The following is a 27,453-nucleotide window of genomic DNA, read 5'->3' as shown; positions in this document are numbered from 1 at the left end:
CACTTTTTGTCAGTACTAAATTCAAACATTAACAATCTGCTGATTCCTAAAGACAATAGCACCTTCTAAGGAAATATACATCTTTTAATGAGAATAAATTATTTCTATTATCAATCATATACTAAGTAAATTTGCAAAGACGGAGAAGGAAAAAAAACAAAAAATCCCGCTTACAACAGTAGAGACAAAAGAAAAGAGTTAATTCCGGCAAAACTGAAGAACAAAACTTAGTGCGCCATTAGTGGAGTACTAAAGCGCTTTACATAGTATGGCACGGATCTAATCAAACAGTTCGTGGTAACGAACTGTAGTAAGGAGCGACCCGGCTCAATAGTAACCAAAACTCTAAAAAATGGAATTTTGATACAAATAGCTACATCAAAAGAATCGTTTGATCAAGTTTAGTCTTACCCATCAAAAGTTACGAGCCTGAGAACACTTGCGTTATTTTAGAGAATAGGGGAAAACACCCCCTAAAAGTCATAGAATCTTAACAAAAACTACACCATCAGATTCAGCGTATCAGAGAACCTTACTGTTGAAATTTCAAGCTCCTATCTACAAAAATGTGGAATTTTGTATTTTTTGCCAGAAGGCAGATCACGGATGCGTGTTTATTTGTTTGTTTGTTGTTTTTTTCCCAGGGGTGATCGTATCGACCCAGTTGTCCTAGAATGTTGCGAGAGGGCTCATTCTAACGGAAATTAAAAGTTCTAGTGCCCTTTTTAAGTGACAAAAAATTGGAGGGCACCTAGGCCCCTCCTACGCTAATTATTTTCCCAAAGTCAACGGATCAAAATTCTGAGATAGCCATTTTATTCAGCGAAGTCTAAAAACCTTATAACTATATTTTTAGGGGTGACTTACTCCCCCACAGTCCCCGTGGCAGGGGCTTTAAGTTACAAACTTTGACCAGTGCTTACACATAGTAATGGTTATTGGGAAGTGTACAGACGTTTTCAGGAGGATTTTTGGTTGGAGGAAGGAGCTGAGAAGAGGGGGATATGCTGGGGGAACTTTCCATCGAGGAATTTGTCATGGGGGAAGAAAATTTCCATGAAGGGAGCGCAGGATTTACTAGCATTATTAAAAAAAATGAAAAAATAAATATGAAAAAGTTTTTTCAGCTCTGGAAGTAAGGAGCAGCATTAAAACTTGAAAACGAACATAAATTATTACCCATATGAGGGGCTCACCTCCTCCTTATACCTCGCTCTTTACGCTAAAGTATTTTTAGTAAGGTCAATTATTTATTCTACGGCTTTTGTGATTCAGAGGTCATTCTTAATAAATTGGGACAAAATTAAAGATTTAATGTAAAGAGAGAGGTACTGACGAGGGGGCAAACCCTCTCATATATGTAATAAAAACATGAGAATAAAAAGTTCTTTACGTAAGCTAATTTGTAAGTTACGTATATCTTTTACTAATAAAAAGATTCGTAAAAAATTAAAAGTTATAGTTGCCTTTTTAAGTAACCAAAAAATTGGAGGGCAACTAGGCTTCCTCCCCCGCTCTTTTTTTCTCAAAATCATTCTGTCAATATTATGAGAAAGCCATTTGGCCAAAAAAAAAATATGCAAATTTCGTTTTAATTATTCCTCTGCGGAGAGCCAAAATCAAAACATGCATTGATTCAAAAACGTTCAGAAATCAAATAAAAAAAAACAAGTTTTTTCAACTGAAAGTAAGGAGCGACATTGAAACTTAAAACGAACAGAAATTACTTCGTATATGAAAGGGGCTGCTTCCTCATCAACGCCCCGCTCTTTACGCCAAAGTTTTTTACTGTTTTAAAAAGAATAGTTGAGAGAAAGAGTCTAACTTTAGCGTAAAGAGCGGGGCGTTGATGAGGAAGCAGCCCCTTTCATATACGAAGTAATTTCAGTTCGTTTTAAGTTTTAATGTCGCTCCTTACTTTCAGTTGAAAAAACTTGTTTTTTTTTAATTTAATATGCACTTGAATCGATTAATCCTATTCGTAACCACTCCAAAGGGGTTCACTATTTACTATTTTTCTTAGATACGCATTCTCTTCATCCACGGAGGAAGATTTAAAAGCTATTTTCTACATCTGAAGAACATTAAACAGATTGTACTTCTATCTTTTTAAATCAGAATATTCTAGAAAGGAGGAACCACCAGAACATGTGGCATACAAAAGCGCAAAGAAGTCTTGCTAGGACAAGACGATTGTACAGGCGTTACAACAAACCAGCATAACGTACCCCAAAGGTGTAGTGACCCCAAACCTGTCCAAACATTTATTTTAGTAAAAAAGACAGGTTTTTTGGTGTTGTTATCCTTGGGACTTTTAGGACTGTTTACTAGCCCAGCATTTCCCCAAGTTTTGAAAAGTTACTCACTTGAGGCGACACGCATATCTGAGTGAACCAAAGAACATTCTCCCGAGTTTTCAAAATAATTATCTACAATTTTTTGGGAATGGTTCGGTGCACCGAGTTAAAACTTCCAGAGAGTATTTGGGGAGCCAAGTAAGCCTCTAACTTTGAATTGAGGGGAGGAGGACAGTTACTTCTCCCTTAGGGTTTATTATTTGAGGAAATCATTGGAGCATGTACTTAATGTACTTAAAAAAAACGGTACGCATGGAGTAATTTACTTTGGCTTACCCGATATCTAAGGGCTTGGGGAGAGAGAATAGAAAATGGAAGGAAATGCGAGAAATTTTAGAATAATATAGAAACCATACGAAATATACGGAGACCACCAAAAACCCGAGAATTAAGGGTGGGTAGGAGCTCAAAGGCATCCCCCTTCGTATGCAAGATCGAGTAATACCTTCTTTTATTTTTATTTTTTTTTTTTTTTTAACGATAAGAAGTACGGAGAATTTCTTGTCTTGTATATGGTTAAGCTCCTTGTATAGACTACAGGTTATGTTCCATCTTCTAAATAGCATCAACTTTATTGTCCCTAATAGGTTGGTAATGGCTCTGAGAGGAAGAATGACAATTATTAACTTGACAAGATAGTCACAGGACTATAACTATGAGTTAATTCCTTCAAAAATATTGCAGTGAACATTATTAAAACCCGTGCAGATAAGAAGCTGTGAAAACGAACTTGATGACTTTCGCAGGGTTGTCAAATATAAAGGTAAGGGTGACAAGAAACGACACAGGAAAATGGGGCGGCATAAGACATGTCTCTTCCACGTAAACAAAGGAGACCTGCACATTCCATGTGCATAGACTAGAAATTTGTGCACGTGGTGAGTGATAGAACGGCTCCAATTAGTAGGCTCTAATATTTTATCACTCAATATGTTTATGGAACAATGGATTGGAGTCTAATTAGAGTGGTGATGACGGGGAAGCTAAAATTTGAGGAATTCTAGTTCTGTAGGATTATTAGATTATATTAGCTGTTTTAATATTATATCACATATTCATTAAATTGCTATTGTAGTATATGTTTATATATTGCTAGTAAAACAACCGAACGTAGCTGGGAAATCTTTATAATGGTTTATAGCGTCAAACCATAAACCATGGTTTATGGTATAAATGGTTTATGGTTATAAGGGGTTTATGGTTAAAAGTGGTTAATGGTATACTTTTGCTATTAAACATTCAATTATTCTGTGCGTCCTGATTCAGCCCAAGAATCAAGCCCCACTTTGCTGGGCTGGATGCTCAGGCCTTCCTTGCGGTGAACAATAAAACTAGCACACCCCTTCTCTTAATTCACTTGCCAGAGAGGTACACGCGCTAGAATTTAGCCTAATCTGAACATTCCAAGCAAGAAATTTTCCAGGTAGAATTTTTAGGGGGGATTTTGCATGAGGTAAATTTTCTGGGAGGGAAAAAGTGCTAAGGTTCAGACTAATCTGAAATGATGGAAAAGGATTTGAAAAGGATTGATATAAAGGAAGAAAAAATTGCAAAAACTAGGAATATCTAAAACAGTAAACATAATTAATTGTCGCAGATAGACACGTGGAATGTTTTCTTAAACATAGACAACTATTGTACAACCACTCCTCTAAGACTCACATGACGACAGTTTCATTTGAAATGACTGAAAAATAAATAAATAACTCGATTCAAAGTTGAACCTTTTCACGTTTGAAAAAAAATGGGTTTACAAGGGAGAAACTACTGATAAAAATTTAGTAAATTGTTGGACCATTAGTAAGCCTACTAATTTGATTATAAAATACAAACTGATAGAAAAAACACTCCTGGAAATTGAATAGTATGTTATCTTTTAATTTTATAATGAAAATATAAAACACATATTAAATATTTTCAATTTTTAGTAAATTTCGTATAGCTCTTTGGCACTATTAAAAAAAACAAAAAAAACAAGTTCTTTTAACTGAAAGTAAGGAGCGACATTAAAACTTAAAACGAACAGAAATTACTTCGTATATGAAAGGGGCTGCTTCCTCCTCAACGCCCCGCTCTTTACGCTAAATATTGACTCTTTCTCTCAACTCTTCTTTTTAAAACAGTAAAAAACTTTAGCGTAAAGAGCGGGGCGTTGATGAGGAAGCAGCCCCTTTCATATACGAAGTAATTTCTGTTTGTTTTAAGTTTTAATGTCGCTCCTTACTTTCAGTTAAAAAAACTAGTTTTTTTTTTATTTAATTTCTGAACGTTTTTGAATAAATGCATATTTTGATTTTGGCTCTCCGCAGAGGAATAATTGAAACAAAATTTGCATATTTTTTTTTTTTGGCTAAATGACTTTCTCATAGTTTTTCTCGAATTATTTTGATAAAAAATGAGCGGAGGAGGAAGCCTAGCTGCCCTCCAATTTTTTGGTTACTTAAAAAGGCAACTAGAACTTTTAATTTTTTACGAATGTTTTTATTAGCAAAAGATATACGTATCTTACAAATTAGCTTACGTAACGAACTTTGGTATTCTCATATTTTTATTACATATATGAGGGGTTCACCCCCTCGTCAGTACCTCGCTCTTTACACTAAAGCTTAAATTTTGTCCCAATTCATTAAGAATGACCCCTGAATCACAAAAGCCGTAGAAAAAATAGTTGAAATTACTAAAAATACTTTAGCGTAAAGAGCAAGGTATTAGGAGGAGGTGACCCCCTCATATGGGTAATAATTTCTTTTCGTTTTAAGTTTTAATGCTGCTCCTTACTTAAAGTGGAAAAAAACTTTTCATATTTATGCTTTCATTGTTTTTTTTTTAAATAATGCTAGAAAATCCTGCGCTCCCTTCATGGAAATTTTCTTCCCCCATGACAAATTCCTTGATGGATAGTCCCCCAACATATCCCCTCTTCTCAACCCCTCGCTCCAACCAAAAAATCCCCTGAAAACGTCTGTACACTTCCCAATAACCATTACTATATGTGAGTACTGGTCAAAGTTTGTAACTTGTAGCCCCTCCCACGGGGACTTTGGGGGATTAAGTGGTCCTCAAAGACATAGTTATAAGGTTTTTCGACTACACTGAATAAAATGGCTGTCTTAGAATTTTCATCCGTTGACTTTGGGAGGGGGCCAAGGCGCCCTTTAATTTTTTTGGTCACTTAAAAAGGGCACTAGAACTTTTCATTTCCGTTAGAATGAGCCCTCTCGCAACATTCCAGGACCACTGGGTCGATACGATCACCCCTGGGAAAAAAAAAAACAAACAAACAAACAAATAAACCCGCATCCGTGATCTGCCTTCTGGCAAAAAATACAAAAATCCGCATTTTTATAGATAAATGCTTGAAACTTCTACAATAGAGTTTTCTGATACGCTGAATCTGATGGTGTGATTTTCGTTAAGATTCTATGACTTTTAGGGGGTGTTTCCCCCTTTTTTCTAAAACAAGGCAAATTTTCTCAGGCTCGTAACTTTTGATTGGGTAAGACTAAAGTTGATGAAACTTATATATTTGAAATCAGCATCAAAATGCGATTCTTTTGATGTAGCTATTGGTATCAAATTCCATTTTAGAGTTTTGGTTACTTTTGAGCTGGGTCGCTCCTTACTACAGTTCGAACTGTTCGAACTATTGAGCTGGGTCGCTCCTTACTACAGTTTGAACAGCACGAACTGTTTGATACCTGGGGGCAGGCAAAGGACGGGGGCAACACAACGCTTATTTGTAGTAATTTATATTTGTTTTAAGTGTGGCTTTGCCACTCATTTAAGTAATATTTGTTTTAGTTTATATTTATTTAAGGTTTATAAGCTCTAGAATAATTGATAATTTGATAACTTTTGCTCATTTTATGTTTAGTAGTAACCTATCCTTGGCACTATTTTTTTGTTCTAAAATGTAACGGTAACTAATAGTAGACCCGTTGCAGTACGTGATATTGGTCATGGTAGGAGTATTCGAAGCAGGATAGCCTTGAACAATTTTTGTTAGATTTATATTCTATTTTAATATCAGATTTGCAATTGATAACCTCAAAAATTTTTAAGCACTACCTTTGGTGAAAATCAAACACTGTTGCACTTTAAAATATTAGCAGCATACTATGATTTCCAAAAAACAAGTACACAAATAAAACTACTAAAATAAGCTTGTCCATCAGCTCTATGTAAAAATATTGATATAATATACCCGCTCGTAAGAAAAAGAAGAAGAAAAAAAAAATAGTTATGCAGCCATAACCTTAGTCAGCTTTACCAGCCGTTTTCTGGGTCCAGAATCCAACCGTTTTTGGTAATGAGCTGTAAGTAAGGAGCGATGCGGCTCAATACCAACCGAAACTCTGAGAAAGAGAGTATTGATAACAATAAATACATCAAAAGAGTCGAACTGTGATGCTTATTCAAAATCAAGTTTAATGTTACCCATCAAAAGTTGCAAACCAGAGAGAATTTGCCCATTTTTCGAAAAATGGGGAACACACCCCTAAGACAACTAGCGATCTTAATGCAAATTACACCATTGGATACACCATATCAGAGCGCCCTATCATAGAGGGTTTACTCCTACATAAAAAAATATGTGTGAATTCTGCTTTTTTGCCAAAAGTAAGATCACGGATGCGTGTTCATTATTTTCTTTTCCAGAGAGGATTCTATTGAACCAGTGATCCTAGAGAATGAGAAGAGGGATCGTTCGATTAGAAATCAAAAGTTCTAGTGCCCTTTTTAGGTAACTAAAAATATTGGAGCACAGCTAGCCCCCTCCCATGCCCCTTTTTCCCCAAGGTCACTTGATCAAAATTTCGAGATAGCCATTTTGTTCAACATAGTCTAAAGATATAATAACTATATCTTTGACGATGACTTGACCCCCTACAGTCTCCACGGGAGTGGCTGCAAGCTATGCACTTCGTCCATTTTTATGGCACTTGGTATTAACCAAGTGACATATAGCAATCGCCAATTCTGTCGGTGTGTCAGTCCGTCTGTCGGTCTTTCGGTCCCGGTTTTGCTACTTTAGGCACTTCCAGGTAAACTAGGACGATGAAATTCGGCAGGCGTATCAGGGACATGACCAGCTTAAATTAAAAATAGTCGTTTGCCCAATTTGACCATCTGGGGGGAGTGGATAGAAAAAATGAAGTATTATTAACTTATGAGCGGGAGATGGGATCTTAATGAAATTTGCATTTGGAATGATATTGTGTCTCACAGCTCTTATTTTAAATCCCGACCGGATCTGATGACATTGGGGTGAGCTAGAGGGGGGACACCTAAAATCTTGGAAAACACTTAGAGTGGAGGGATCGGGATGAAACTTGATGGGAAAAATAAGCACAAGTCCCAGATACATGATTGACATAATCGGAACGGATCCACTCTCTTTGGGGTAGTTGGGGGGGGGGAGCAATTCTAAAAAATTAGGAAAAATGAGGTATTTTTAACTTACGAACGGGTGATCGAATCTCAATAAAATTTAATGTTTAGAAGGATATCGTGTCTTAGAACTCTTATTTTAAAGCTTGACCGGATCTGGTGACATTGGGGGGGGGAGTTGGGAGGGGGAAACCTAAAACTTGGAAAACACTTAGAGCGGAGGGATCGGGATGAAACTTGGTGGGAAAAATAAAAACAAGTCCTAGATACATGATTGACATAAACGGAACGGATCCGGTCTCTTTGGGGTAGTTGGGGGGGGGGGGGTTATTTCTGAAAAATTAGAAAAATGAGGTATTTTTAACTTACGAAGGAATGATCGGATCTCAATGAAATTTGATATTTAGAAGGATATCGTGGCTCAGAGCTCTTATTTAAAAACCAACCGGATTTGGTGAAATTGGGGGGGGGGAGTTGGGAGGGAGAAACCTAAAACTTGGAAAACGATTAGAGTAGAGGGATCGGGATGAAACTTGGTGGGAAAAATAAGCACAAGTAATGGATACATGATTGACATAAACGGAACGGATCCGCTCTCTTTGGGGTAGTTGGGGGAGGGGTTAATTCTGAAAAATTAGAAAAAATGAGGTATTTTTAACTTACGAACGGGTGATCGGATCTCAATGAAATTTGATATTTAGAAGGATATCGTGTCTCAAAGCAATTATTTTAAATCCCGACCGGAACTGGTGATATTGGGGGAAGTTTGCGGTGGGGGAACCTAAAATCTTGGAAAACGCTTAAATTGGAGGGATCGGGATGAAATTTGGTAGGGAAAATAATCAGAAGTCTTACATACGTGATTTACATAATTGGAACGGATCCGCTCTATTGGGGGGGGGGGGGGTTAATTCTGAAAAATAAGAAAAAATGACGTATTTTCAACTTACGAAGGAGTGATCGGATCTTCATTAAACTTCATATTTAGAAGGACCTCGTAACTCAGATCTCTTATTTTAAATCTCAACCGGATCAAGCGTAATTGGGGGGGGGGGGGTTGGGGGGGACCAGAAATCTTAGAAAATACTTAAAGCGGTGAGATCAGGATGAAACTGGATGGGAAGAATAAAAACCTGTCTAAGATACGTGACTGACATAACCAGACCGGATCTGCTCTCTTTGGTGGAATTGGGGGGGGGGTAATTTTGAAAATTGAGGTATTTGTAACTTACGAAAGGGTGACCAGATCTTAATGAAATTTGATATTTAGAAGGATCTTGTGCTTTAAAGTTCTAATTTTAAATTCCGACCAGATCCTGTGAAATTGGGGGGAGATGGAGGGGGAAACTGGAATTTTTGGAAAACGTGAAAATTGGGGTATTTTTATCTTACGAATAGATGATCGGATCTTAATGAAATTTGATTTTTAGAAGGAATTCATGTCTCAGAGCTCTTATTTCAAATCCTGACCAGATCTTTTGACATTGGGGGGAGTTGGAGAGGGGAATCCTGGAAAAACACTTGGAGTGGAGGAAACGGGATGAAGCTTGGTGGATAGAATAAACTAATGTCCTTGATACGTGATTGACAGAATCGTACTGGATTCGTTCTCTTTGGGGGAGTTGGGGGGAGGGATTCAGTGGTTTGGCGAGTTTGGTGCTTCCGGACATGCTAGGACGATGAAAATTGGTAGGCGTGTCAGGGAGCTGCACAATTTGACTTGATAAAGTCTTTTTCCCAGATTCGACCATCTGGGGGGCTAAAGGGAGAGGAAAAATTAGAAAAAATTAGGTATTTATAACTTACGAGTGGGTGATCGGATCTTAATGAATTTTGATATTTAGAAGGACATCGTGACTCAGAGCTCTTATTTTAAATCCTGACCGGCATCAAACCTCTTATTTTGCTTTTTGAATCAATCTATTGATTTATAGAATTTCGTTAGAGCTCATACCATACGATCTCTTGGCTCTTAGCTCTTCTCGCCTCGTCACAAGTGCCATATGAGCTCTTAGCTCTTGTTACATACAGTATTCCGTATTGGAAAGTAAACGGATGTTTTTCGGGAGGGAGATTTATTGTGGGGGACGTTTCACGAAAGGATATTAACAAGGAGAAATTTTTCGTGGGAGTTGAGAATTTTCCATGGAGGGGAAGTCGGATCCCCAACACTATTAGAATACGATCAGAAATCTAATAAAAAAATAAGTTTTTTTCAACTAAAAGCAATGGGCAAAATTAAAACTTAAAATGAACAGAAATTATTATGCATACAAAAGGTTTGTTCTCTCCTCAATGCATCGCTTTTTACGCGACAGGTTTTTTCTAACTTTTAAAAAAGCTTATTATTATAGTTGAACGGCCCTTTTATTTCAGGAGTCGTTCTTAAATAATTGGAACAAGAAGTCAAACTTTAGTGTAAAGACCGAGATATTCAAGAGGGGGCAACACCCTCATATACTTAATAGTTTTTCTTCGTTTTAAGTTTTAATGTTGCTTCTTACTTTCAGTTGAAAGATCTTGTTTTTTATTCATTCGTGAACCATAACCCTGAGCTACTTTCATTAGCCTCAGATTTTTAACCAATAGCCACAAACAATTTTTTAAGCACCAGCTAGGGTGAAAATCAGGCACTATTCCAAAAATGTATATTTAATGTATTTGGATCTGAAAATTCTTCATGAGAAAAATAACCATAGATTCCCTTTTTCCGTTTTTTAGGAAACGACCCCCAAATAAAACTGTTAAAAAGGCCATGGTAACCAGCTTTATTTCAAATTATTTATAGAGTGCAGAATTTTGAATAGAAAAAAAATCAGCTATCCAGGGATAACCCGGGTCAAATTTATCAGTGGTTTTCCTAATCCACAACGATTATGTACTTCGCTATTACAATATTAACCTCACTTTTGTAGCCAGCAGCCCCTAAATCTCTAATAACAAGCTCTAGTGAAAATCAAATACTATTTGTCAAATAAATATTTAATCCGTTCAGATTTAGGAGTTCTGTAGAAAAATACCAGCCACAGCTTCTGTTTCCCCAACTTTTTAAAACCAAACCTAAATAAAACTATTAAAATTCACCCGCCACAGCTTCTGCTTCCCCAATGTTTCAAAACCAAAACCCAAATAAAACTATTAAAATTCACCTGGTCACCAACTCTATTTCAAACTATTTATAAAATGTACACCCTCGCAGAGAAACAAAATTAGTTATCCAGCGATGACCTAGGTCAGCTTTACCAGCCGTTTTCTGGATCCGGGACCGTAAATCATAACCACGTGCTATCTTCATTAATAATTAGAAGACTGAGACTCATAGCCTGAAATATATTGGCACCGTAGATAAAGTAACACTTTTGAATATTCTGGAATTTTGCCTAATAACTCTTTAAGAGAGAAATTATGTCTTTTGAACCATATAATATCCAATCGATAGATAAATCTTCAAACAAACTGCCTTGAGGTAGAAGAATGGAAGGAAGAAATATTTCACTTCTGTTGCAATATGTCACAAAGGCTGGAAACAGATTAGAAATTAGATTCTCTAATTAGTTCCTATGTCAAAGTGACAATCTCCACTCTAAAAAATCTTAAAGAAAATTAATAGAAATAGATCTGTTCCAAATCAATTTTGTCAACCACCGGGTAATAAAGAAGCTGCTATTATAGTGACTGTTCCATTACCCGGTTAATAGAACGAATGGCATCCGGGTAATTAATGACAATGATATGAATAGCATAGGTGGCCGTACTATTGATGTTGTTATCAAAGTTTCTCAAATGACCATGGGGTCATTTATATATATATATATATATATATATATATATATATATATATATATATATATATATATATATATATATATATATATATATATATATATATATATATATGAGTTTACTTCAACAAACCAGTGGAGCGAGGTTTGACTTGCGTAAAAATAAAAAGAATTAAAACAATTATGTAATCCCAAAATGTTATAAATATATACAACATTTTTTTTTATTGTTTGGTAAATGACGACTTATACTTATTGACGACATGACTGCCTGTCCATGGATTATTCTTTATGGTGGATTGTGTATGGCTATCCAGTTTGACCTATGTGGTTGTATGGATGAGTAGGGTTAAGGCCTCATTCAAGTGCTGGTCTATATTAACCACTAATTTAGGAAAACAGTTTTCCCTCTCCTTCTATCTCCTTTCTTTTTTTTGTGTTTGTGCTGTTACATTGATGATTTCTCTTTTCATTATATATATATATATATATATATATATATATATATATATATATATATATATATATATATATATATATATATATATATATATATATATATATATATTTGTATATTTACAAACGATCCTATCACTTTGATTTTACCAATAACAAATAATTGGTTAAAAAAATTGCTGCTGGTGCAGGAGTGGAGCCTAAGATCCACCACCAATAACTCACAGGAGCTCTCAACTTTGAACCCCTATGTATATCTGGTGATCTTAACATAACTTTTGGTTGTAGACTTTACCGCTTCATATAAGTAAAATAAATTAAAATACTAATCAAAAATATAATTTTTTTATACAATAAAGAAATTATCATTCAGAGACAGACAAAACAACCTCTAGCACTTTACATTCAGTAAGATTGACAGTGGCGTCAATGAACGAGAATTTAGGGCAAGGGGACAAGATTTATTTTCAATACCTAGGGGGGAGGTACAAATCTGCTGTATTTTTTATTTTATCTAAAAAATACAAAAAAAAATGTATGAAAATATACAAAAATACGGGATTTTTCATAACCTAGAAAGGATAAATAGAGGGAATATGTCCCCAGCCTATCCTCCAACTGACACTGCTGACTGATTCAAGAGTATCTACATACTTAGGCGGAAACGAAGCAGTGTTTCCAAAATACGTGTTTACTGTGTTAAGTGATGTTTTTGCTTACATATATGCAAGTCTGCAGAGCCTAAAAAGCTATCAAAATTCTCCATATGAGTCAATTAACAATTAGACTTTACTAATACCGAGACTTAACTAGTGCTAATTTGAATGATTCTTCATAAAATTTTCTGATCGACTGAAAAATACTATTAGAAAATATAATTGGCTCAAACTAGCGCCAACTAAATCTCAGTATTATTAAAATGGTTTTTATGGCCTTGTCGCAGACTTCAGAAGGATTGCCATCACTGGCGTAATACACTTTACTAAATCCAATAAGTCTAAAGTCACTTGGAATCTTTAAGGTGTATTAGATGACAAGGGTAGCAGTACTTGAGTCCCCTCCCCCTACTGGATCCAACTTACATAATAAATTATCACTTTTTATCTTTTGAATACTACTACCATTTTTTATTCAAAATTTTCACACAAAAAACCCCATAAGGAAATATAAACTCTACATATCCCTTTGGTTCAGAAGAGTCACTGATAAGAATTTCTTATAAATACATAAAATTACTTACTTTTGAATGAAGGTGTAAATTATTTCTAGATGATCAGAATGGAGCCACTGAACACCACCCACTACCAGAAACGTATCCTCGGCCTTAGAAGAGACATTCCTAGGAATATGTAAAGCTAAGCTAGATACTCTAAAATAACACAAGTCACTGTTTATTTCTTATATTTATTTGTTTATTTTTGTATTTATTTCTTACACTTAATTGTTTATTTCAAAGCCTAAATTCTGTGTTTATTTCTATAACGTGAAGTGCTCCTACATTTTGCTGGTAATGAATATCAGAATAGCCATTTAAAACGTGTTGTGACTCAAAAACTTTTTTTTCTTTTTGTTGGCTAAAAAGTTTGTACTAAAGAACCAATTTAGTTTTGAATAATAAACGTTCATTCATCAAAGCAAATTCATTGGACGCAAAGTCCCAGTTTAATACGGCTTTAAAATTAATCATCAAACAGTTCGTGGTAACGAACTGTAGTAAGGAGCGACCCGGCTCAATAGTAACCAAAACTCTAAAGAATGGAATTTTGATACCAATACCTGCATCAAAAGAATTGCCTTTTTAATACTGATTTTAAATATATAAGTTTCATCAAGTTTAGTCTTACCCATCAAAAGTTAGAAGCCTGAGAAAATTTGCGCTATTTTAGAAAATAGGGGAAAACACCCCCTAGAAGTCATAGAATCTTAACGAAAATCGCACCATCATATTCAGCGTATCAGAGAACCCTACTGTATAAGTTTCAAGCTCCTCTCTACAAAAATGTGGAATTTTGTATTTTTTGACAGAAGGCAGATGACGGATGCGTGTTTATTTGTTTTTTTGTTTTTTTTTCCCCCAAGGGTGATCGTATACACCCAGTTGTCCTAGAATGTTGCAAGAGGGCTCATTCTAACGGAAATGAAAAGTTCTGGTGCCCTTTTTAAGTGACCAAAAAAATTGGAGGGCACCTAGGCCCCCTCCCACGCTAATTATTTTACCAAAGTCAACGGATCAAAATTCTGAGATAGCCATTTTATTCAGCGTAGTCGAAAAACCTTATAACTATGTCTTTGGGGACGACTTACTCCCCTCAGTCCCCGTGGGAGGGGCAACAAGTTACAAACTTTGACCTGTGCTTACATATAGTAATGGTTATTGGGAAGTGTATAGGTGTTTTCAGGAGGATTTTTGTGGTTGGGGGGAGGGGTTGAGAAGAGGGGGATATGCTTGGGGAACTTTCCATCGATAATTTGTCATGGGGGAAGAAAATCTCCATAAAGGGAGCGCAGGATTTACTAGCATTATTTAAAAAAAAAATGAAAAAATAAATATGAAAAAGTTCTTTCAGCTGGAAGTAAGGAACAGCATTAAAACTTAAAACAAACAGAAATTATTACCCATATGAGGGGCTCACCTCCTCCTAATACCTCGCTCTTTACGCTAAAACATTTTTAGTAATTCAACTATTTATTCTACGGCTTTTATGATTCTGGGGTGATTCTTAATGAATTGGGACAAAATTTAAGCTTTAGTGTAAAGAGCGAGCATCTGACAAGGGGGCGAACCCCTCGTATATGTAATAAAAATATGAGAATACAAAAGTTCTTTACGTAAGCTAATTTATAAGTTACGTAAATCTTTTACTAATAAAAATATTCGTAAAAAATTAAAAGTTCTAGTTGCCTTTTTAATTAACCAAAAAATCGGAGGGCAACTAGGCTTCCTCCCCCGCTCATTTTTTCTCAAAATCATTCGATCAAAATTATGAGAAAGCCATTTAGCCAAAAAAAAAAAAAAAAAAAAATGCAAATTTCGTTTTAATTATTCCTCTGCGGAGAGCCAAAATCAAAACATGCATTGATTCAAAAACGTTCAGAAATAAAAAAAAAAAGCTTTTTTAACTGAAAGTAAGGAGCGACATTAAAACTTAAAACGAACAGAAATTACTTCGTATATGAAAGAGGCTGCTTCCTCATCAACGCCCCGCTCTTTACGCTAAAGTTTTTTACTGTTTTAAAAGAAGAATTGAGAGAAAGAGTCAAACTTTAGCGTAAAGAGCGGGGCGTTGATGAGGAAGCAGCCTCTTTCATATACGAAGTAATTTCTGTTCGTTTTAAGTTTTAATGTTGCTCCTTACTTTCAGTTAAAAAAACTTGTTTTTTTATTTAATATCTTAAAAAGACGGTGCTATTTTCATGTCATAAATAAGGTATAGTATGATTGGCCTATGAAAATAAGTCACAAAAATAAACTAATGTAATTAAGACACAATTTTTGAAAGGGAACTATAGGGTTGTAATCCCTCTTTTTCTCTCTAATGCTACCTCGCTCTTTATGATAAAGTTGGAATTTTTGTCCTATCAAACAGTTCGTGGTAACGAACTGTAGTAAGGAGCGACCCGGCTAAATAGTAAACGAAACTCTAAAAAACGGAATTTTGATGCTAAAAGATACATCAAAAGAATCGAATTTTCACGCTGATTCTAAATATATAAGTTTTAGTCTTTGTCAATCAATTAATTGTAGTTTTAGTCAATTAATTTAGTCTTTGTCATCAAAAGTTAGGAGCCTGAGAAAATTTGCCTTATTTTGGAAAATAGGGGGAAACATCCCCTAAAAGTCATAGAATCACACGAAAATCACACCATCGCATTCGGCGTATCAGAGAACCTTATAGCAAAAATTTCAAGCTCCTATCTAAAAAAAATGTGGAATTTCGAATTTTTTGCCAGAAGACAAATCACGGGTGCGTGTTTATTTGTTGTTTTTCTTTTGTTTTTTTCCCCAGGGGTCATCGTATCGACTAAGTGGCCCTAGAGTGTCGCAAGAGGGCTAATTCTTACGGAAATCAAAAGTTCTAGTGCCCATTTTAAGTGATAAAAAAATTGGTGGGCACCTAGGCCCCATCCCACGCTCATTTTTTCCAAAAGTCAACGGATTAAAATTTTGAGATAGTCCATTTTGTTCCACATAGTCTAAAACCATAATAGCTTTGTCTTTGGGAATGACTTACTCCCCCGCAATCCCTGGGGGAGGGGCTGCAAGTTACAAACTTTGACCAGTGTTTACATATAGTAATGGTTATTGGGAAGTGTACAGACGTTTTCAGGGGGATTTTTTTGGTTTGGGGGCCAGGGTTGATGGGAGGGGGCTATGTGGGAGGATCTTTCCTTGGAGGAATATGTTATGGGGGAAGAAAAATTCAATGAAAAGGGCGAAGGATTTTCTAGCATTACTATAAAAAAAAACAATGAAAAAAATAAACATGAAAACGTTTTTTCAATTGAAAGTAAGAAATAGCATTGAAATTTAAAACGAACAGAGATTATTACGCAAATGAGGGGTTCTAAAAATACTTTATCATAAAGAGCGAGGTATTTAGGAGGAGATAAATACCTCGCTCTTTATGCTAAAGTATTTTTAGTAATTTCAACTATTTATTCTACGGCCTTTTTGATCCAGGGGTCATTCTCAAAGAATTGGGACAAAACTTACGATTTAGTGTAAAGAGCGAGGTATTAACGAGGGTACAAACCCCCTCGTACACATAATAAAAAAATATAAGAATATAAAAGTTTGTTACGTAAGTTAATTCTTAAGTTGCGCATATTTTTTACTAATAAAAACGTTCGTTAAAAATTAAAAGTTCTAGTAGCCTTTTTAAGTAACCGAAAATTGGAGGGCAGCTAGGCCTCCTTCCCCACCCCTTATTTCTCAAAATCGTCTGATCAAAACTAATAGAAAGCCATTTAGCCAAAAAAAATTAATATACAAATTTCATTTCAATAATTTATGTGCGGAGAGCCAAAACAAACATGCATTAATTCTAAACCGTTCAGAAATTAAATAAAAAAACTAGTTTTTTTAACTGAAAGTAAGGAGCGACATTAAAACTTAAAACGAACAGAAATTACTCCTTATATGAACTGGGTTGTCCCCTCCGCAATCCCTTACTCTTTACGCTAAAGTTTGACTCTTTGCCACAATTCTATTTTTTTAAACAATTAAAAGCTTTAGCGTAAAGAGCGAGGGATTGTGGAGGGGACAGCCCATTTCACATACGGAGTAATTTCTGTTCGTTTAAAGTTTTAATGTCGCTCCTTACTTTCAGTAAAAAAAAACTAGTTTTTTTTTACTTAATTTCTTTAAGAACGACTTCTGAAATACAAGAGCTGTTGAATTTGAATGAAAAGTAGTTTGAAGAACTTTAAAACTTCAGCGCAAAGAGCAAGGATTGAGAAAGGTAAACCTCCGTCATATGTGGAATAATTTCTGTTCGTTTTGAGTTTTAATGTTGCTCCTTGCTTTTACATGAATTTTTTCTTTTTTTAGTTCCTGACCATTTTTCAACCCCCCCAAACCGTATAAGAATTGTATTGAAGATAATCCTAGGATCTTTCCTCCCCCCGGAAATTTCTGTATGTGAAAAAAGACATCTGGTTCCCCCAAGATATCTGGTAAAAATTTCGTGATAGCTATTTTATTCACCATAATTAAAAAGCTCGATAACTATGTCTTTTGAGATATATATTTTACTTATTTTTTTTTTTACTGATTATATTTTTTTACTTATAGTATTTATTATTGGAAAATACGCGGATTTTCTGCAAGGGGGAATTTTTAACGGGGAAAATTTTCCATTGGCAAGGAAGTTTCAGAGGGAAACTTTCCTGGGGAAATGCTTAAAGAGTGAGGGTTGAGGAGCAGGCAGCCCCCCTCATATACAGAACAATTTCTGTTCATCTTCAATTTTAATGTTGCTCCTTACTTTCAGTGGATATTTTTTATTTAATTGATAGTAAAACAATAATAAACATTGGTAACTAGCAATTTCTATTGGTAATATCAGCTTCTAGAAATGATATGCTTAATTAACAACAAGAACAAGAAATTAATAGTAAATAACAAGAAAAACATTTTAAAGAGCCATTTATAAAAATCAAAAAAGAAAAAAAAATCCTTCCCATGGAACTAAGATTCCATCAAGAACTAGAGATATCGAACAAACACAGTTAATATCCTGCTGAACTAACTGCTGTGAACTTCCGCACAGTAGCATACTATTTACTAGGGTACTGACCAAAATACCTTTTTATGAGGAGGGAAGTAGTTACGTCCTAAAAAAAAACACTTAAGGTCCAGATTTCTTTTTACTTTTTTTTATGAACGCGCTCAAACGACCCTCAAATCGAATAAACATTCCCACAATTACGTATTTAAGCTCATACATCTATTTCTTAGGAAAAATATATTTCTGGACGGATATAGGATGAAGAGTGCAGTATTGTTTCTGAAGGGGGCAAAGGCTCCCCTCTGTAAGCGGAGACGATAGTTTGTGCGTAAAAATTGTACTTTATTTTGAAAAGTAAATCCTCTAAATAATTTCTTCTTTTGGAAGCATTGTTATGATATAAAGAGTGGAGTTGACGGAGCGGTGCCCTCCTCACATTCGGGGTAACACTAGGTATGGCATTAAAATCAATCGAAATTAAATAAATAACCAGCTTTTTATATGAAACCAAAGACCAATTCATGCGGCAGTCCTCTGCCTACCTTGTTCTTTTGGTTGGCTTTTTTTAGGTAGATTTTATATATTTTTTTCTCTTGTACTGAGTCTCTTAAAGTTGTGAGTCCTTGTAATTTTTTTTTACATATTTTGTTTCACGTTTGTTTCTCCCCTTTTTTTCCTAACCATACAGCCTTACGCGGGAGACTACGAAATAATCATGTCATAATAATGTCTAAAAAGGCATTTTCAAACTAAAATACCCGAGAAAAAAGGTATTTTTCAAGATCTAAGGGGCACAAGCCCCCCTCCAATTGCCACCACTGGATTTAATTCACACATATAACCTGTCAATGTGCGGATTTTTTAAACTAAAATGTTCTAACAAAAAGAATAATCCCTCAATTTTTTTTTGAGACTATGTGATATTTTTGTGAGAAAGTATTTCCTCGAACGTAAGGTATACTTTTTCATATTAGATAGCAGTGGATGAGAGCACTATATTAAAAGTATTATAAAAAAAATACCCGAATATTCGTCTTGGCCAAAAGCCATTTCCGTAAATGCTCATCTAACATGATGGAAAATGTTCTGAAAGGAAATTGAAATTGGTGTAACTTTAATTTCTGTAGCTCTCTCTAAGCATGATTTCTAAGAAAGTGTTTGAATGAGCCTTCTCTGTTTTCTCCCCCTCCCCTGAAAAATCCCGCTTGGGATAGAAAAATTAGATTTCCTGATTTTCTAGATTTTCGAAGAGTATGGAATAAACAAGCAAGGGCCTGGTATCCAGAAGGAAATTGGTATCGCCTCAATTTTGGTACCTTTTTTCAAATTGGTTTTTCAAAAAAAAAACATTTTTAAATAAGCCTATTTTGTTACCTGGAAAAAATCCCCCTTGGAATTTAAAGAAATGGATTTCCAGGTCTCCTAAATTATCAAGGAGTTAGGGATTTGTATCCAGAAGGGAATTTGTATCTCCTTAATTTTTGTTACTTTTTATTAATTGGTATTTAAATGGAATCTTTTGAATGAGCTTTTGCCGTATTCTTGTCCAAAAGCCATTTCTGAAGGTGCTCATCACACATAACGATTTATACGGAAGATACATCCAGAAGAGAATTGGTATCTCCTCAATTTTGGTTGCGACCCGAAGAATAGCTCAACCATTCAAATTTAATGAAGAAGTATATTAACGAGGAAAGAAAAGACAGCAATTCTGACGGCAGTTATTCTCAATTTGAATGGAGCAACACTATGGGTTGCCTAATTATAGCTCAACTTGAACATACTACCTTCAGAGGGGGTCTTTGATTCATATGCTAAAGTCTCCTGCTGAGAATTGTTAAGTTGGTATTCCATTGAAGACTTAAACTACATGAATATAAATATATGATGGATAAGAATAATCCAATTAATTTAAAACATGCTTTGTCAAATAATAAAAGATATTTAGATGATATTTTGGTCTTAAATTGTAAGGATTTCATTGATATTTCTAAAAATATATATCCATCAGAGCTTATTCTTGAGCCTAGTCATGGCGCTGGTCATGAAGATCATTTCTTAGATTTAAATATTAATATTTGTGATAATAATAAATTAAGTTTTAAAATGTATAATAAAACGGATGATTTTGATTTTGAAGTGATTAGTTTCCCATTCCCTGAAAGTAATATACACTCAAATATCACATATTCAGCGTTTTTCTCACAGTTACTTCGTTATGCAAGGATTTGTAGTAATTATATTGATTTTAAAAATAGATGTAAAATCTTAAGCCAAAAATTGATATCAAGAGGTTTTTCTGCAAATAAATTAACTTGGCAATTTAAAAAATTTAGTTTTCATTATAACGAACTTTTAAATAAATATCAAAAGAATTATCTAGAAATACTTAAAGAAATTTTTGACTAATTTCGGAGGTTCGAGAAATGTTGTCACAGCGCCATTTATTTTGAATTGTGTTTCTATTTGAGCGGAATTTTTAAAAATTAGCCACATGGTAAAGATGAATTATATAATTGTTTAGTTCATTCAGGTTTTTTGCAATGTGTTAATATTTGTGATTTGGTAAAATTTATAATATTTAGTTTACCTATTGTTGCTAAAGGGAGGGATATATTAACAGGATAAGCTTGTTTTGGTTTTACTTGGTTGTTTTACATTTGCTGTTTTTTTCATAGACATGTATTTTGGGGGTGATACCTGATGCGGGGATGCCATGGATATTCTGTGGTAGCCACAACACTGTGCTGGGTAGAGAATTTAGAGTGGCGAAACCCTATATAGGCCAGTGTATTCTCCTGATGAGCCCTTATGTTGGGTGTTGCCTCTGAATTATTTGTCTATATTATTTTTTCTATGGTTTGGTAAATGACGACTTATACTTATTGACGACATGACTGCCTGTCCATGGATTATTCTTTATGGTTGATTGTGTGTGGCTATGCTGTTTGACCTATGTGATTGTATGGATGAGTAGGGTTAAGGCCTCATTCAAGTGCTGGTCTATATTAATCACTAATTTAGGAAAACAGTCTTCCTTTTCTCCTTCTGTCTCCTTTTTTTTTTTTTTTTTTTTTTTTTTTTTTTTTTTTTTTTTTTTTTTTTTTTGTGTTTGTGCTGTAGCATTGGTGATTTCTCTTTTCATGATATAAACAAAACGGTTTGACTGATTAGTCGGATATAAATTCAACATAGTATTTAGGTATAAACAGGCTCAGCTATTAGGGAACGAAAAAAAAAATCCATCAGTATTTGGGGGGGCTCGTTAAAACCCGAAAAGAGGATATTTGCAACTGTTTTTTTTTCTGGGAGAATTATTGAGGCTAATCTAAGACATTGGCGTCAATTTGAGGGCTTGGGGGCTTAGATTTTCATTCCTTCTAGATTTGGAAAAATACCTGTTTGGGGGAAGGGTAAATCATTAAAATTATTTTTTATTTTTTCTGTTTTCAAGAAAGTTAAAAAAGACATATATACCCCCCTTTATACTAAAAAATAAATCCCCTCCACTTAAATTTTGTTGATTGGTGAAATAAGTTTTTATCAAACAGTTTGTTGTAACGAACTGTAATAAAGAGCGACCCGGCTCAGTAGTAAACGAAAGTCTAAAAAATGGAATTTTGATACTAAAAGATACATCAAAAGAATCGGATTCTCATGATGATTTTAAATATATAAGTTACATCAAATTTAGTCTTTGGCATCAGAAGTTACGAGCCTGAGAAAATGTGCCATATTTTGGAAAATATGGGGAAACATCCCCTAAAAGCCATAGAATCTTAACGAAAATCACACCATCGCATTCAGCGTATCAGATAACCCTATTACGAAAACTTCAAGCTCCTATCTACAAAAATGTGGAATTTCGTATTTTTTGCCAGAAGACAGATCACGGGTGGGTGTCTATTTGTTTGTTTTTTTTTCCCAAGGGTCTTAGTATCGACAAAGTGATCATATAATGTCGCAAGAAGGCTCATTCTAACGGAAATGGAAAATTCTAGTACCCTTTTTAAGTGACCAAAAAAGTTGGAAGGCACCTAGACCCCCTCCCATGCTAATTTTTTCCCAAAGTCAACGGATCAAAATTTTGAGATAGCCATTTTGTTCAGCATAGTCAAAAACCATAATAACTGTGTCTTTGGGGCTGACTTATTCCCCCACAGTCACCGGGGGAGGGGCTGCAAGTTACAAACTTTGACCATTGTTTACATACAGTAATGATTATTGGGAAGTGTACAGACGTTTTCAGGAGAATTTTTTTGGTTTGGGGGGAGACTGAGGGAAGGGGGTTATGTGGGAGGATGTTTCCTTGGAGTAATAAGTCACGGAGAAGAGAAATTCAATGAAAAGGGCACAGGATTTTCTAGCATTACTATAAAAAAAACAATGAAAAAATAAACAAGAAAAAGTATTTTCAATTGAAAGTAAGGAGTAGCATTAAAAATCAAAACGAAAAGAGATTATTACGCACATGAGGGGTTCTTCTCCTCCTAAATACCTCGCTCTTTATGCTAAAGTATCTTTAGTAATTTCAACTATTTATTCTACGGCCTTTCTGATTCAGGGGTCATTCTTAAGGAATTGGGACAAAACTTAAGTTTTAGTGTAAAGAGCGAGGTATTAACGACAGGACAAACCCCATCATATACACAATAAAAATGTAAGAATATAGAAGTTTGTTACGTAAGTTAATTCTTAAGTTACGTATATTTTTTACTAATAAAAACATTCGTTAAAAATTAAAAGTTCTAGTTGCCTTTTTAAGTAACCGAAAAATTGGAGGGCAACTATGCCTCCTTCCCCACCCCTTATTTCTCAAAATCGTCTGATCAAAACTAGAGAAACCCATTTAGCCAAAACAGAATTAATATGCAAATTTCATTTTAATAATTTATGTGCGGAGAGCCAAAATCAAACATGCATTAATTCAAAAATGTTCAGAAATTAAATTAAAAAAACGCCCCGCTCTTTACGCTAAAGTTTGACTCTTTCTCTCAACTCTACTTTTTAAAACAGTAAAAAACTTTAGTGTAAAGAGCGGGGTGTTGAGGAGGGAACAGCCCCTTTCATATACGGAGTAATTTTTGTTCGTTTTAAGTTTTAATGTCGCTCCTTACTTTCAGCTAAAAAAAACTAGTTTTTTTCTATTGAATTTCAAAAATGACCTAACTTTGTGTCTAATAAACAAATACAGTTTAAAAAAGAGATAAATTATCTAACTTAAAAACAAAATCTGAAATAGAACTCGCCCTTGAGGAATACCTTCTCTTTTTGTGTTCAGAAATGACCATCTAAATACTGTCTGTATTGCTAGTTGAGGATAGACTCGTGGGAAAGATCGGTAGTGACAGCATAACGAATTTAACCGGGGCCCTATCCCCTAAAATCCCAGTCGCTACACTTTTCTTAAATTTCTTCAAGACACAGGCGCGTGTCCAGTATTAGGGATTGGTTTATTCTTGGTTTGTTACGTAATAAGGAGTGTTTGTTTTTGCTTTGTTACATAATAGAGAGTGTTTTCGTGTCTTAATTACTTAAAAACCTTCAAGGGACCGCCAAATCAGAATATCTTTGGTTGTTATGTAATACGATTTAAGTGTTACTCAATATATAGTGTTTTCAAAAACCCGTGAGGGCCAGGAAAAAACCTTCAAGCCCTTCAAGTAGGGAATCTTCAAGGCACCAGACCCTAGCGAGCACTTTCACCGGGGCCCTAGCAACCAATTCAGCCCGCCACCTAGCAACGTTTTCCACCGGGGGAGGGGGAACTAGTAGTCAAAACCAATTCCAACGAGGGTTTTAGCAGCCAGTTGCTACAGGGAGCCCCAAGCAACTAATTCCAGCAGAAGACCCTAGAAGTTGGTTCTAACGGATACCCTATCAACCAATTCCAACAGAACCAATAGCATCCATTCCATCAGGGTGGAGCCCTAGCAACCAATTTCACCGACAAGACGTCTTCTCAAGACGTTTCAAGACATTTCAAGAGGTTTTTTCTAAGACATTTTCAAGATTTCATTGGTTGCCATGTAATACGGGAACGTTAACTTATGTTAAGCGTACAAAGCGTACTTAGTCTTCAGCGTACAAATGGAGTGTTTCGTAATGAAGATGAACGCTTGGATTTATTACCTGATACTTCAAGAGATCTTTTCTTCAGGATTTCTTTTTTCTTCAGGATTTAATTTTCATTCGAGGTGTTTTTATTTATTTTTTTCAAGGCAGTTTTTTTTCTTTGGGATTTCATTTTCTTTCAAAGTGTTTTTTGCTGGGAATCCTTTACAATTTAAAGATTTTTTATCAGCATTAGGATTCGAAAGAACCCACTGAATGGAATGGAGCGCTATTATTTTATTATTTTTATTAAATTATTAGACATAAATTTAAGTCATATCAAGAGTTATTTCTGAGAGGTCGCTTTTATTGCATTATTAGACGGACCTGCGAGAAAAAAAGACACATTTTTTCCATTTGGTTATTTCTGAGAGGTTTTAATGGTAATCCCATGTTTCTTTGAGTCAAGACTACTCAGATTTGACGCCATCATGACAATATTTGGCTGGCCCCATACCATAGTAACCAATTCCAGAGGAGGGGGATTATTATTGAAGATAAATTTAATCCCTGTTAAGGGTTATTTTTGAGAGACCTTAATAAAAATGCCGCGGTTCTAATGCACTATTAAACAAACCTGCAAAAAAAGACGACACATTTTTTGCCTTTGGTTATTTCCGAGAAGTCTTGATGAAAATACCAAGTTTCTTTGCGCCAAGACTATGCATATTCACACCACCGTGACGATATGTGGCTAGACACACAGGCACAGAGAGACAGACAAAAACACAAAAAGAATAAATTACAGAAACACAACCAAACAAAGTCAGAGAGGCAGGCACACACACCGTCCGACACACAGGCACGGGGAGAGAGACAAAACTCGCAGAGGGAAAAAAACACAGACAACCATACAAAGTTAGATACACAGACACACACACACACACAGTAAGACACACAGGCACGGAGAGAGAGATAAAAACACACTGAGGAAAAATATACACATACAATCACGCCCATGCAAATTCAAACACACAGGTAAATACACATTCAGACACACAGGAATGGAAAGAGAGATAAAAATACACAGAGGGAAAAACACAAACACAGACATGCAACCACAAAAAGTCAGACACCCAAGCCCATAAACTAGCAGTCAGAAACACATGCATGGGAGAGAGACAAAATACCCAGAAGAAAAAAACACGCACAACCAAACAACGTCTGACACACAGGCACAAACACAGTCAGACACACAGGCCGGCAGAGAGAGAAAAAAACACACAGAAGGAAAAACAAACACAAAAACACACTAAAAATTACAGTTACACACACAGGCAAACACAGTCAGGCACACAAGCAAGGGAAGAGCGGCAATATGACACAGAGGGAAAAGACATTTTCAAAACCATACAAAGTCAGACACACAGACACATACACAATCAGACACACAGGCAAGGAGAGAGAGATAAAAACACACAGAGGGAAAAACACATAGACACATAACCATACAAAATTATAAGCACAGGTACACACAGTCAGACACACAGGCACGGAGAGAGACATAAACACAGAGGAGAGAACACAAACACACACATACCACAAAGACAAAGTCACACACATAGACACAAACATTCACAGTCAAATACACAGGCACGGAGAGATAAAGACAAAAACAAACAAGTCAGACACACAGGCTCAGACAGCACAGTTAATCACACAGGCAGGGAGAAACAAAAACACACAGAATGAACAACACAAAAACACGACCACACAGTGTCAGAAACGCACGCACAAACATAATAAGACACACAGGCAAGGAAAGAGACTCAAAAACAAACAGAGAGAAGAACACACCCACACCCACAACCAAACAAAGTCAGAACCACAGGCGCACACACAGTCAGACAGACAGGCACGGAGAGATAAAGACAAAAACAAACAGAGGCAAAACACACACACACAACCAAAAAAAGTCAGACAAACAGGCTCAGACAACGCAGATAATCACACAGGCAGGGAGAAACAAAAACACACAGAATGAACAACACAAAAACACGACCACACAGGGTCAGACACGCACGCACAAACATAATAAGACACACAGGCAAGGAAAGAGACTCAAAAACAAACAGAGAGAAGAACACACCCACACCCACAACCAAACAAAGTCAGAACCACAGGCGCACACACAGTCAGACAGACAGGCACGGAGAGAGAGACAAAAACACATCGAGATAAAAACAAACACACACACACACACAAAAACACCGCACAAAGTTAAAGACACAGTACACACAATCATACATCCAGGCACGTAGTGAGAGAGACAAAAACGCAGAGAGAGAAAACACACAAACACAGGCAGGGAGAGAGAGAGAGAGAGACAAAAACGCACAGAAAGAAAACACACAAACACAGGCATGGAGAGAGAGACAAAAAGAAATAGAGGGAAAAACATACACAACCACACAAAGTCAGAAACACAGGCATGCACATAGTCAAACAAACATGCACAGAGAGAGAGACAAAAAAAAAGTCAGACACACAGGCAAACACATTCAGAAGCACAGACACAGAGAAACAGACAAAAAGACATAGAGGGAAAAACACACACACAACCACACAAACACACAGACTCACACCAAGTCGGACACACAGACAGGGAGAGAGAGACAAAACACACAGTGGAAGAAAACACACACACACATACAACCTCGGAAAATCAGACAGACGGGCACTCACACCGTCAAACAGAAAGGCACGGAGAGAGACAAAAACAAACATAAGGATAAACACACACATACACAACCCCACAAAGTCAGAAAAACTGGCACACACATAGTCAAACGCACATGCACAGAGAGAGACAAAACACTTAGAGGAAAAAACACACGCACAAAACCACATAGAGTCAGACACACTAGTACAAAGATTCAGAAACACAGGCACGGAGAGAGAGAGACAAAAGCACACAGTGGGAAAAACCAACACGCACAACCACACAAACACACAGGCACACACAAAGTTAGACACACAGAGAGAGACAAATCACGAAGAAGGAAAAAAACACACAAACTCACAACCATATGAAGTCAGAAACAAAGGTACACACAGTCAGCCACACAGGCATGGAAAGAGAGACAAAAAAGACACAGAGGGAAGACACATGCACACACAACC

At 35.7% G+C, this 27,453-nt stretch overlaps 1 protein-coding gene across 1 annotated transcript in view; it reads right to left on the bottom strand.

The window, feature by feature from the left end:
* LOC136032705 (cadherin-like and PC-esterase domain-containing protein 1) overlaps positions 1–27,453 on the bottom strand; it is a 277,185-nt gene that overhangs the window by 146,739 nt on the left and 102,993 nt on the right. The gene's annotated exons all lie outside the window — the stretch shown is intronic.

The sequence above is a fragment of the Artemia franciscana genome, chromosome 11 (genome assembly GCF_032884065.1).
Source record: "Artemia franciscana chromosome 11, ASM3288406v1, whole genome shotgun sequence".
Taxonomy (NCBI): Eukaryota; Metazoa; Arthropoda; class Branchiopoda; order Anostraca; family Artemiidae; genus Artemia; species Artemia franciscana.
Note: the sequence above shows the minus strand (reverse complement) of the source record. Positions and strands in the feature narration are given on the sequence as shown.